This window comes from Lepidochelys kempii, chromosome 3 (assembly GCF_965140265.1).
Source record: "Lepidochelys kempii isolate rLepKem1 chromosome 3, rLepKem1.hap2, whole genome shotgun sequence".
Classification (NCBI taxonomy): Eukaryota; Metazoa; Chordata; order Testudines; family Cheloniidae; genus Lepidochelys; species Lepidochelys kempii.
In genome coordinates, this window is record NC_133258.1 from 9,830,138 (window position 1) to 9,842,653 (window position 12,516).

Sequence of the window (12,516 nt, forward strand, 5' to 3'; positions counted from 1 at the left end):
GGGTCAGTACAAGATTGGCCCCTCCAGCATGTTCTTCATTTTATGTACCATTCAGTTGCACATGAATTGAGCACTTAGAGTTACACCACTTCCCCTGAGAGGCTATCCCGCTGTCAAAGAGACCTCGCTGCTAGGAAATATTTCCTCACAACTTGCTCTTGCTCTTGTTCCTGATAAGTACTATACAATTTTACTACTGTCTGTGGCCCAAATAGCCCTTTGCTCCATTCCGGCCCTGTGACAGGGCCATGATTTAAAATCCCAGTAAACTCGGGCTCTAAGGTTAGGTGTAAAATAGCATCAGAGATCAGGGAGTACAATCCTACCAGCTTTGGTGCCTTTCCATAGGATCTCTGGGTTTCCTGGATACCGGCTAATAATTGTATCAAGGCAGGCCAAATAAATATCGGGAATTATAACATACAAGAGAGGTACCCGCTCCTGGTTGGCCAGTTCATTTGCATGACCCCTAGCCCTCCACCACCAAGCTGGTTGCAGGTTCCTGCATTGATTTGTTTCCTCCTTGAGCTCAGAGAAAAATGGGCCAGGGATAAATTGACCCCAGATAGGTCAGTCTCTAGGGGAGTAATCTGTAACCCAAGATACATGCAGTAAAATCCTGCCCCACTGCAGTCAATGGCAGTGGCATAAAGGGGGCCAGGATTCCATCTTGGTTGTTTTAATCTGACCATTTACTCGGGGTTGCATCTGTGTCAGTGCTATTTTAATAGCACTTGGGAGGGAACCACAGGAGGTAATGTTCCTAGCTAGTGTGAGAGCCAATCACCTGTTGGGAGCTCTCTCTGCAATGGATCAGACCCAAACATCCCGACCCTTAGGAAAGTTCAAGTCCAGACTAGGAGCTGGGCCCTGGAATTTGGGCTGGTGCCCATTGTGACATTCTATACCTTTGGGGAGTGCCCTGTAACCCCCATATTCCTCATTTATATATAATTGTGACCTTGCATGAAAAAGCAGGCCATGTGAGCTATCAGGGAAAGGTTATGATCTGCTGAAAGTCACTGTTCTACTTAAATATGTATATCACTAATGCATATGAAGTTATGAGAATCGTGCTGTATGGGTTTTCACTCAAATATGCTCAGGGTTTGGGAAGCGCCCAGATACTAGCTCTTCAAAGACAATGACAAGGGAGGTAACCAATGCCTGGATGGGTGCTGAACAGACATCACCAGCCATTGTCCAGCAGAGGAGTTACAATTCAATGACTCACATGCATAAGACCACACAAGGGGAATTGGTCAACCTTGCCTGGTGATTCAGCAATGCCCACCAGACATGCCTGGACCTGTGTTCTCCAAGCACATGGACTAAGGGTATAAAACTGAACACGGGGGCCCACTGCTTTGCCTCTTCCTACCCCCACCTATGCTGCAAGCAACAAAGACATTCAGAAGACTGAAGACTCCAACAAAGGGGACTGGCCCAGGTTTCAAGGGTGAAATCTGTGTACTATGAACTGCAATATCCAGTGGGGTGAGAAAAACTGCTTAATCTAGATGTTGCCCAGTCTAATAGGGTTGAAAGTTCAAACTGTGTTCTTATATTTTGTGGGGTTTTTTTGGTAACTAACTCTGACTTTTTGCCTATCACTTATAATCACTTAAAATCTATCTTTTGTAGTCAATACATTTGTTTAACTGTTTATTTTTACCAGTGAGTTTGCCTGAAGTGTGGTAAATCTGCCCCGCTTTACAAGGCCAGTGTATATCCACTTTCCATTGGTGAAGTGGTGAACGAATTAATAAACTTGCACTGCTCGTCTTGAGCAGGGCAAGATGGTATATTCCTCAGGTCCAAGGCTGGGAGCTGGGGGATTCAGATGGGTGTCTTTCTCTGTCTGATTCATGAGTGGCTCTGGGAGCGTTCATGCAATCTAGGTGGGTGTGGGGCTCCACATGTGGTTGTGCTGAGGGATAACAGCCCCTGGAGGAGTTTGCTGCTGGTCACTAGCAAGGCATTGTGTGAGTCAGCCGAGGCTGGAGAGTTAAGAGGGCACAGTGGTCCCACAGTCCCAGGCTGCACCCTGGGGATCCCCTCACACCCATTTCTGTTCCTCACCTTGAACAAGTCTCCTTCCCAGGCATTAAGCTAGATATTTAAAAAGAAAACTGCCGGCAGAGGGCCCTAGAGTCTCAATTTTGGGGATCTGTCACAGGAGCTTTGTCTGGGTCAGTCACTGAACTCCGGCTCCTAGATAGAGCAGAGGGTTAGTTTTAGGGGTTTTTAAGTGGAACAAAAGGCTTTGACTTAAGCATAATATGGATCATTTCAAAACTCTTTCAGCCCTGCTGCATGAGGAAATAGCTCTTTAGGATAGGGACTGTGTCACACTGTGTGTTGTACAGTGCCTGGCACAATACAGCAACAATCTTCAGTGGGGCCTCTAGATGCTACTAAAATGCGGATGATAATGTTTGCTTTTGTGTGTGTGTGTGTGTGTGTGTGTGTGTGAGAGAGAGAGAGAGAGAGAGAGAGAGAGAGTTGCATCTTGCTTGTAGGTAGCTTCAGATTGACTTTTGAGACTTGCATTCAACTTGCTTGTCTTTTCCATATTAATAAAATAGCAGATAGTGCCACTTATTGCATTTTGCTGAGGTCAGTGCTTGCAAATGCCCCTTTCCAAATGCCCCAGCAATGAAGGAAAACATCCAAGAACTAATGGAAGCCTCAGTTTGATGCTGTTCCTTCTTGACTGTTGCATATTTAATATGGACACCGGATTTTCAGCTTCCAGTTTTTCACTTGTCTGATCCCTCTGAATTTAAAACAAACTAGGAAAGGTGTGGTGGTCTCATCACAACCCTGGTGGGCATTAACATAGATGCCAAGGTATTTCTATGGGGCCATCAAAGTGCATGGTGCTTCCCAGACCAAGAAAATAAGTCACTGCCCCAAGAAACTCACAATCCAACTTAAAATAGGATGGCAGAAGGCATGAAGAGGAGAATGGGAGGTGGGAGCGAATGGGGCTTGGTGGCTTGGCTGGAATTTAGAGGATAAGCTGGGGAGCCAAAAGGTAAGAGAGGGCTAATTTATGTAGGACTTTGAAGGCAAGGACAAGGAGCTTGAATATGGCTCCATGGGGCTCTCTGCAGACACAGGGATCCACACAGAGAGAAACGTGCGGGATTTGGGGCTACGTAAAACCAATAAGAGGACAATAAGAGGACTTGGCATAGGGAGGGAGCGGGGTCTGGGTAGGACTAAGGCGTGGGCAGTAGGACTACACGATCATGTGGCAGGGGGCTGGCCTGCACAGTGTGCTGGTTATGCTCATATTTGTTTAGTTTTGAATATGGATTTAATTGAAGGTCCTGGGAAATGAACTTGCCTGATGCCAAGGGTCGGATAACATGGACCCATGAGCTCTTTGCCAGCCCTGCTGTACATACCACTAGAACCACAGGTGTTAGAAGAAAAGGACACTTGCTTTTCAGGATGGCAAACAAGAAACAGCTGAGCGCCTCCGAGTCAGAGCATGGCCTCATGCAGAAGTTCCCCTTTGGCCTGGACAGTTTGCCAATATTTCCATCAGGATGAGAAATAGGTGACATGAGTCAGGTATGTTCTTGGTGTTATCTTGTTTATTTGCAAAACAAGGGCACGCGGTCGAAACAAACAGCAGGTGGTTTCCTTGCGCAGACATCCCCAAGCCTGCTGCTCTGTCCATCTGCTTCCTCTCAGGGTCACACTCACCCCCACTTCTCCTTGTTTTCTGCTGCCAGCACACCGTGCCTACAACCAGTCTCCTAGATGCTGTGTATGCAACCAAGGAAACCGCCGTCACCCTATTTGGGCTAGCTGCAGCCTGCTATATGTTCTATTGCCTTGGGCCATCACCCAATTGTCTGCCACTGTTCTGACCGAAGAAAGGGTCTGTGAAGAGGAACACTCACCAGCCATGCTGCCTAGTGATCAGGCCGGAATGTGGCAGGTTGTCTTCTGGGTATTCCCCTTCAGAATCTTCCCACCTAGGTTCCCCATCAAGGGATGGAATTCTGTCACTGTCCCCTTTCGAGGGCCTGGTAGGGGAGCCTGGGCCCACCCTCTGCACTGGGCTTCAATCCGGAGCCCAATGGGAGGCAGCTAAGACCTGCACCTTGCGGTGCTATGTAGCTACCTCCCTAGATCACTTTCCACCAGACCAACCCCCTTCCTACAGGAGAAAGTAAAGAACCAAACACAAAATTAAAGTGTCTGCCCTTCAGAAGGCACCAGTCCCTCCTTTTCAGGCTTGGTCTGCTCAGTATCTCCAAGCCTCAGGTAACAAGAGCTCCTGGAGTGCTCCTTCCTGAGAAGGAAAGGCCCTTCCACTTCCTCCATCCCTCTGAGCCACTCTTCTTCCCTGTTCAAGTTCCCACACATGCTTTGCAGGTGTGGCCGGGCAGGACCACCTGGGCCCAGAGCTGCTCCTTAACCCCTTCTTCTCCAGTGTGGTGTTTGTATACCCCATCACAGAGTCTTGATTGCTCCTTCCATGGAGCCTGAGCGAGCTTGGCACCCGTGGGTTTTAATAACAATATTGTACATAAGGGAACAATTTTGCACTGGCAACGGACTAGTTGTACAAGGAGGTCTCACCCCTTCTAGAACAACTGTCGTTCTGTGAGGCCCGTGGAGGGACAGTAAGGGAAGGAGAATGAAAGGTGCGGGCACAGAATAGAAAAACAGAGCTATGTCCTGTGTGTTCACAAAATGTTCTCCCACCCATAACTCCAGCACGGATTAGCCTGGCTGAGTTGTAGCAGGTTGATTGTGCTGACTGTGAGATGTTCATGGAGGATCGCTCTGCTCACTATAATTTCTTCTGAATTATTGATGCCACTTATGCATTATTCTATAATTAGCTTTCCATACCTTTCCGCAAAGGCCCTCGCTGGGAACAAGTTCTCAGTAGCTTTTCTCCGGCTCGATATGTAAATCAGCAGGGAAGAGGGGTTGTTGATGGAAGGGAACATCTGCTGAAAGTAGGCTCTGGAGAAAAAAAACAACAAATCCTGCAAAGTTTCTAAAGATTTCAACCTCATGGATGCCTTTGAAACTCCTGGGAGGGTGAGGAAGGGCTTAGGATACTTTGTTCATTGACAAAAGACAGACTGTGCTCAAAAGCATCATGTCTAAGAGGCAAAGGGGTTCAGTGGAAGGGTGGGCTAGTGGATAGTGCATGAGGCTGGGACTCAGGAGAACTCAATTCAGCCCTGGCTGTGCATCCTGCCTGCTAGGTGCACTCCAAACAGAAAAGAAAGACATCTCTGCTCCAAGGAGCTCTCAGTCTAAAGACAAATAAATGGAAAATGTTCCTCCTCTTTGATCCGGATTGTGCGCTCTTTACCCACACGGAGGAGTGGCTACCCGAATGGTCCCAGTAATAGCCTTTGAGACCAGAAGAGGGTGATACAATTATCTCCTGCACAACGCATGCCAGAGAGCCTTACTCGGTAACTTCTGCAGCAAGCCCATTGTTACTGTTTGAGCAATCACATCTCTTTTAGAACCTTGATGTAAAGACTTTGCATCCAGTTATTCCAATGGTCATTTCCCCTCACGGTTTCAATGTTTGCACCTTATGTCTAGTCTGAATTAGTCTAGCTTCAGCCTCCTGCCACTGGAGCTTGTGAAGTCTTTGCCTTCTAGATTAAAGGGCCATGTGCTATCAGAGCTCTCCACCTGGGTAGGTTCTACTCAGAGATCACCACTGAGTCACCTCTTAAGCTTCTCTTCAATAAGTGAAACACATTGAAATCAATGGCGCTGATACTTTCATCGTGGAGCTTGCAGCTTCCCCCCCGCTGCCGTGTATCACCAGTTGAGAATTGAGCTGGGGCTATAGGGGAGGCTATAAACATAGGAGTTAAAGACAGCCCTGTGGGCTCAGTGGCTGATCCACGCAGGACCGAGAGACATGTCTGCTGGGAGGGCTGGGTCCCTGAACCTGTGCCACTTTGGATACAGGCTTCAGATTTCTCTTTCCCCAACAACTAGGGACCCATAACTATTAACCCAAGAACTGCTCCCTGCAGAGATCCCCAGTTTGGGGAATGTGGTGTTTACCTACCATGCCACTGCCCAGCCTGGACCACCAGAAAGGTTAGTTTTCCCAGGTCTTTTTTTAACACTATGCCCCTGGCTGACAGGGGTCTGAAGTGTTGGACAGGACTGGGATGCTGCCATTCTTCTCGAGCTCTGAAGAGTCCCTGTGATACACGCTACATATTATGACCATCTTATGAAGACTGAGAAACCATCTCTGAAAGATTGAGGGAAGGTGTTTAGCTGCATGTGAACCTAGAGAGATGAAGTGGGCAAGGTTACTGTGGCGGATTAGCCACTGGGCCCATGGAACCCGTGCCTAGGGGCCCCAGCCAACAGGGGGACCCCCAGCTTCCACTGCCCAGCGGAGGGGCCGGGGGGAAGCCCTGGCACCCCACAATTCCATCCCTGGAAGCCCCCCCAATGCCTCAACCCCATCCCAACAGGAGCTGCAGGATGGGGGAAGCTCCCCGTGCCCTCTGTCTCCTTCCATAGCAGAGGAACCCCCCAGTGCACAGAAGAAGCCACAGGGCATCAGGGGAAGCTCCCGTGCCCGACTCTGCTCTCTGGCAGAAGCACCAGATGGGAGGGGCAGGAGAAGCCCCAGTGCCCCGACCCTGGTCCCCTGCAGAAGTGCGGGGGTGGTGGGGGAAGCTCCAGCACCCGGACCCCTGCTGCGGCCCTGGGACTGCAGGAGCTCTCACTCCCCCTGTGGCCCTGGGACCATGGCACGGGGACAGAGCTTCTCCAGTCTTAGGGCCGCAGTGGGGGCAGGGGAAAAAGGAGCCAATGGGTTGCGGGGCAGGCCCCTAGGTGGAACAGGGGTGGGACCCCTGAGAAAGTGCAGAAAGGGGTGCTTGCTCTGGACCAGGGCCCTGGGAAACCTTAATCCGCCTCTGGCGTGATCTTGTATTGGACCAATAACGAACGAATATCTTTTATTCGTCACCTTATCTCTCTCACCAACAGAAATTAGTCCAATCAAAGATATTACCTCAGCCACCTTGTCTCTCTAATATCCTGGGGCCAACATGGCTACCACAACACTGCATGCATGTCGGAACCATGTAACCGCAACAAAAGAGACTGTGTGTCAGGAGCACCGGCAGACTGACTGTCTAATAGCTTTTATTTGAAAGTTACTCGGAACCCCAGAAAGTTACCTCAGAACTATTTCCACTGCTTTGCGTGTATTACATATTTTTCACTAAGAAATCATGGTACTCTCTGAAGCTTACTGTGAACTAGTAACACCTACTTAAATATAATAACTCTGAGGGTTAATATATCTATAGTAAGCCTGTGTAATTAGCACACACACGGGGAGCAGAAAGTCAAGAGGAAACCCAGCAAGGAATGCAAACTTATTGAAGCCTACAAAAAACCAACATGGAAATCCTGTGCCCGTGACATCAATGGAAAGGAACAAAGTACAGCCAGTAACATGAAGCGGGGATCTGAAGAATATAGCTTCTCTGTTGTGCTGATCTCCCAAGGAATAGGATGAGTTATGGGGAGGTTAAGGAACAGAATAAAAGATAGCTCTGAAATGTTATAACCGCCCTCCTGGGTAGTGGGGGGAGTGAATCTGCTATACGGTGAAAAGCCTGGGGCACACGCTGTCTGTGTGGAAAAAATATACCTTGCCCCAAGAGACGATTAGAACAAAAGCGGCAGCTCAAAGGCCCTCCCGATTCCAGGAGCATTCAGTGGGGGTTTCATAGAGGGAGGAACATCGTTCTGAGCCCTGCCCAGGGATGGAAACATGCAGCTTTGCACTATCGACTCCTCACAGCGTGACTGTTCAGCGTCTCGTGAACAGCCCCGTCTGGAGACTTCCGAGCAGAGTCTGGGAACCAGTCCATGGCTGACATCTGTTGGCAGAGACGGGGGCCCAATCCTGCAAGAGGCAGAGCACCCTCAGCTCTCACCCGCTTCAACAGGACTGTTGAACCTCTCTGTGGATCAGGTCCCAAACCGGTAACCAACGAGCGAATGCAGGAAATGACCACTATTTTTAGAGTATTTACGTACTTTCCAGCAGGGCCTGATGCTCAGTGAATTTCCGTGCTTGGAGCACAGATGGAGGAGGGGCATATGGGGGAGAAGTGGCTTCATACCCCCTTTGCCCTGTCTGTATTCGGGGGCTGTACAGGGAACTGTCCAGCCCTGGTGTATGTGAGAAGAGCCTCAGGGCTGCTCTACCCTGTGTGCAGCTTCTCATGCTGCTCTGGGAGCCAGGGAAGAGTTGAAGCACAGTGCATACCAGCCGCAGTCTCGACAAGCCCCCTCCGCCTGATCTACGCTGGGGCTGGCAGCAGGCGAAGGGAAATCCCTTTCACTTGCTCCACACCAGCTGCAGAGCCCCCGTGCCCAGGCAGTAATCTCAGGCAGCTGCTTCTGCCCCCTTTAAGACACCTCACTCTGCCCTAGTGCTGAAGCATTAAACACGCTGGGTGCTAAGTACTAAATGGGTGAAGAATCCATAACGGGCCAATGGAAGATGTGTCAGTCTGTGCAAGGGATATTAGAATGAGATCTGGGTTGTTAAGTACTCTGCAAACCTGCCAGGCCTGTTTGGGAACCTAGTTCCACAATTAGGCAGTTATGATATCTGAAATCAAAACACAAACCGGAGCTGAGCTGGTTTGTGTCTCAGGGCAGGGGCTGGGGCTGTTCTGTGTTTCTGCACGCGCTGCCAGCAATCAGCGAGTGCTAAATAAAGTGGGATTAAGGTGTTTGAAACAAGCACAATGGCATGAGAACATAGCACTTTTCCTAAAAAGTTTCTCTCTGGGTCGGAGGAGGGGAGCAAGGGCTCTATGTGTATGTATGTGCTAAGTACAGAGTGGAAGGATGGTCCAGTGGTTAGAGCCCAAGCCTAGGGCTTGGGTACTACACCACAGACTTTCTGCATGACCTGGGACAAATTGGTTAGCGTCTATGTGTCTAGGCTGTAAAAGAGGGATACTACTTCTATAACTCATTCAGGGTGCTCAGATCCTCTGGTAATATAGACCCTACGGGTACCTAGGAAAGATGATCTAGATAGAAGATTAGGTTATTTCTTCTCGTTGGCACAAGAACTTTCATTACCAAATGCCTCTCAGCATTATATGCACAGACATATATTAAATGTATAATGAAGTACTTAATTCATAGCACTTTCACTATTAAAATTATATATATATGCATGAATCACTGAAAGCCCATATTGTTGCACAGATGTAATTTATGAAGTCTTACGTGTTTAAAAAAAGCTAAAAGTGGGGATGGGGGGCAGTTCTTGTTTCCGTGTGCTGTGTTCCAGTGAGCAATGTTCCCCAACGTTTGTGCACAGAGCTGCCCCCCGGCTGCAGGCATGAACTCCTCTTTGTCACCCTGTGGAGTTGTTCCTCCCTCCCTTATCTGATCAATTGTCACATTGCAGCTGCCACGGAGCCTCTGGACTCCAGCACGCCAGCGGGTTGTCACGGGGACTGGAGCTGGTGACATTCGGAACAAACGGAGCTCCCAGCCAGGCTTGTTGCTGTTTCCATCACTTCACACTGACTCAACAGCCATTCTAGGCTGTTTGGGGTTATCTCGTGTGTGTGTGTGTGTGTGTGTGTGCTGTGCTATGCTGGCAGAGATATGTGGGTTTGTGCTGGGGGTGAATGAGGGCCGTGTGCTGCGGTGAGGGGCTGTGTGTGTTTGGCATTGTCGTGTGCTGTTTGTGGTGTTGTCGGGGTAGTTTTGAAGAACTGTGCCAAGTGGATCAAATAATCCACTATCTCTGCAGTCTCCCTCATACAACCAATGAAATTGTTGCATGCAGATTGGCTGTAGAGTACGGGCATTGATTGGCTGAGCTACTTCTGTCACAATGATCCAGGAGGCTTGGCATGGCATAGATACGTGCAACACTGTCACATGGGTGTAATTTGTACAGACCTAATGGCTGAGAACTGAAAAATTGGACAGTAACAGACCATGAATCCCAGTGATAATTGAACCTGGTCATATTCTGAACAAAAGGAGCTCTCAGTCCTGCTTGTAACTGTTTCCATCCCTTCACACTGACTCAACAGACGTTCTAGGCTTCAGAGCAACAATCCTGGAATCTTATAATACCGATTTATTAGGTAAATGAAAAACCAGGAAATTCCGTGACTGCTTTGACAAACTTGGCCCCCAGTTTGGAGTCTGCGATATAATCCCAAACCATTGGGAAACCATCTTGTGTTTCCTTGCAAATTTGCACAACCCTACTGCTCGCTGTATGTTAGAAATTACGTACAACAAGGCATTTGGTTACCTGGATGCCTTCAGGCCTGATGCATCACCATAATAAATGCCTTTAACTGTTGGTGTCAAGTTCAACTGTCCTTCTATAACACATCTTTTGACTGCACATGTGGAGACCCCACAGGTTCCTAATGGGGATGGAGCCTGGGAGTTTCAGCACTGAAAGCACAAGCTCCTACATCTTGAGCTAACAAAGTTTCCTGATCAGTTGTTGCTGAATGGTGAGTTCTTACCCTCCCTGGGGCCTGGCACTAAAGGAGAAATGTCTGCATGCACTAAGGCACTGATTTAGAAAACCATCGCAGCTCAGCACTGAAAAACATCTGCTTAGCTTTAAGTACGTGGTTTAGGCACTTTCCTGAATAGGATCGGACTGAAGTATGTGCTTAAGTCTTTCTAGAGCCGGAGCCTTTCTAGAGCTGTCTACACTGTAAAGTTGTACCACTTTAACTGTACTGCTCTAGTGAAAGTGATACAGCCCTGGGTCTGCCCCAATGTGGTCACAGCTATAGGAGTATAAAAGTACTTTATAAAGGTATAGATGTTACCCTGTGGGAAGGGGGATAACTATACCAGTATAAGGCACCCTTATACCAGGTATAACTTCATTCACTGTAGGGGTTATAGTGGTATAACTATGTCTGTTTAAAAACAAAGCTGTCACCCTAGAGAGGAAGTGTCTAGTAGATAGAGTGCTGCCCTGTGACACCGGATCTATTCCTGGGTCTGCCACTGGCCTGCTGATGATATTGGATAAGTCACTTTTTCCTCTCTCTGTACCTCAGTTTCCCCCATGTGGAAAATGGGGATAATGATCCTGACCATCTTTCTAAAGTGGTTTGAAATTAACTAGCGTTAATCTCTACTATTCACTACTATCACTACTATTTTCAAATGTAACCCAGATAAGTCAGCATAGCATACTTTCCCTGTGACACAAACTAGTCCTGAGGAACAGAACGTCCGCAGCAGTTCAATTCCCAGCTGAGGTGCTAATCTGTAATAGGGCTGTGGCTGGGTGCACACGCTGCCGGCTGTGATCTAGCCGTTCCAGGGCTGCGGGTGTTTCCTCTTGCAGCAAAGGTTGGATCTCCACTGACAACCCCCGTGTCTGTGTCTGTGGTCACAATTTGCTATTCACTCTCGATTTCATCAAGTGTACTTTGCTTAGAGACACGGGTTCACACTTCAGAGTTGGAAACTGGATCCTGAATCACACCAAAATTTGGCTCATCCCGTATAAAGAGAGGTGGCCACTTGTAACATTTGGATCTGGTCAGGAAAATTCCAGGGTCTGGATCTGGATCAGGTTTTCAAACGTCCCCAAAGTTCTGTCGTTAGGATCTAAGGTCAGGATCCCCATCTCTAGGTCTGCTATCTATTTTTGGAACAAATGACTAATGAAGCCTGAGCTGCATTGATACAGAAGAGAGCTGGGAAGTTACAACAGTCTTCAGCCAGTGATTCTTTCTTCCACCATGCCGGCTTTTATATTAACATCCTTTCTGCATCCATTTACTGAATCTTATGTTCACAAGGTCCTTGAGCGACAGATGCATTACTTTAGCTCTAATGCTGGAATAGGAATCTTTATGGCCTGTATATGAATTGGGTACTATCCCTCTAAATAGTTTGCAGACCCTCTAAGGGTGCTCACTGGGTTCTGTGTCTCAGAAGCAGTGTGTATGTGGAGCTAGACCTTGCCTGTTGTTCGTATGTAGTTAATAAACATGGTTATTTGGACCCCTCTGTGCCCATGTGGTTTCTTTATATCCGTGATACTCAGACGTCAGTGGTTCAGGAGCCAAATTAGCAATCAACGTTACCCAGAAGAACCACAGTAATGTGAATTTATTGTCGATTTACTCTCTCTCTCTCTGTATATAAAATATTATTCTCACAGCAAAATGACTGATCAAGTATTATTATTTTATTAACTACAGTTGGTTAATAACACAGTAAAAGCATCCTGATTGGTCAATAATTAAATGACACCATATTTTAATATTGTGCTGCAAAGAGCCACGGGAGACCCATTAAAGAGCCGCCTGCGGCTCGCAAGCCTCAGTCAGAGTATCACGGCTTTATATTATGTATGTTGTAAGAGCCAAAGACCCAAGCCATCTATCATGGGTATTTTTATGACCCCTGTAACAGGGTAACTGGCCCTTGAAA

The 12,516-nt window shown here is 47.9% G+C and overlaps 1 protein-coding gene across 2 annotated transcripts in view; it reads right to left on the minus strand.

Annotated features, from left to right (window-relative positions):
• Positions 1-12,516, minus strand: part of FAM167A (family with sequence similarity 167 member A) — an 86,430-nt gene that overhangs the window by 5,749 nt on the left and 68,165 nt on the right. For both annotated transcript variants that reach the window (XR_012157880.1, XR_012157881.1), the window contains one exon: positions 4,882-4,998. The gene's annotated coding sequence lies outside the window, so the exon portion shown is untranslated. The remainder of the gene's footprint in view (positions 1-4,881; positions 4,999-12,516) is intronic.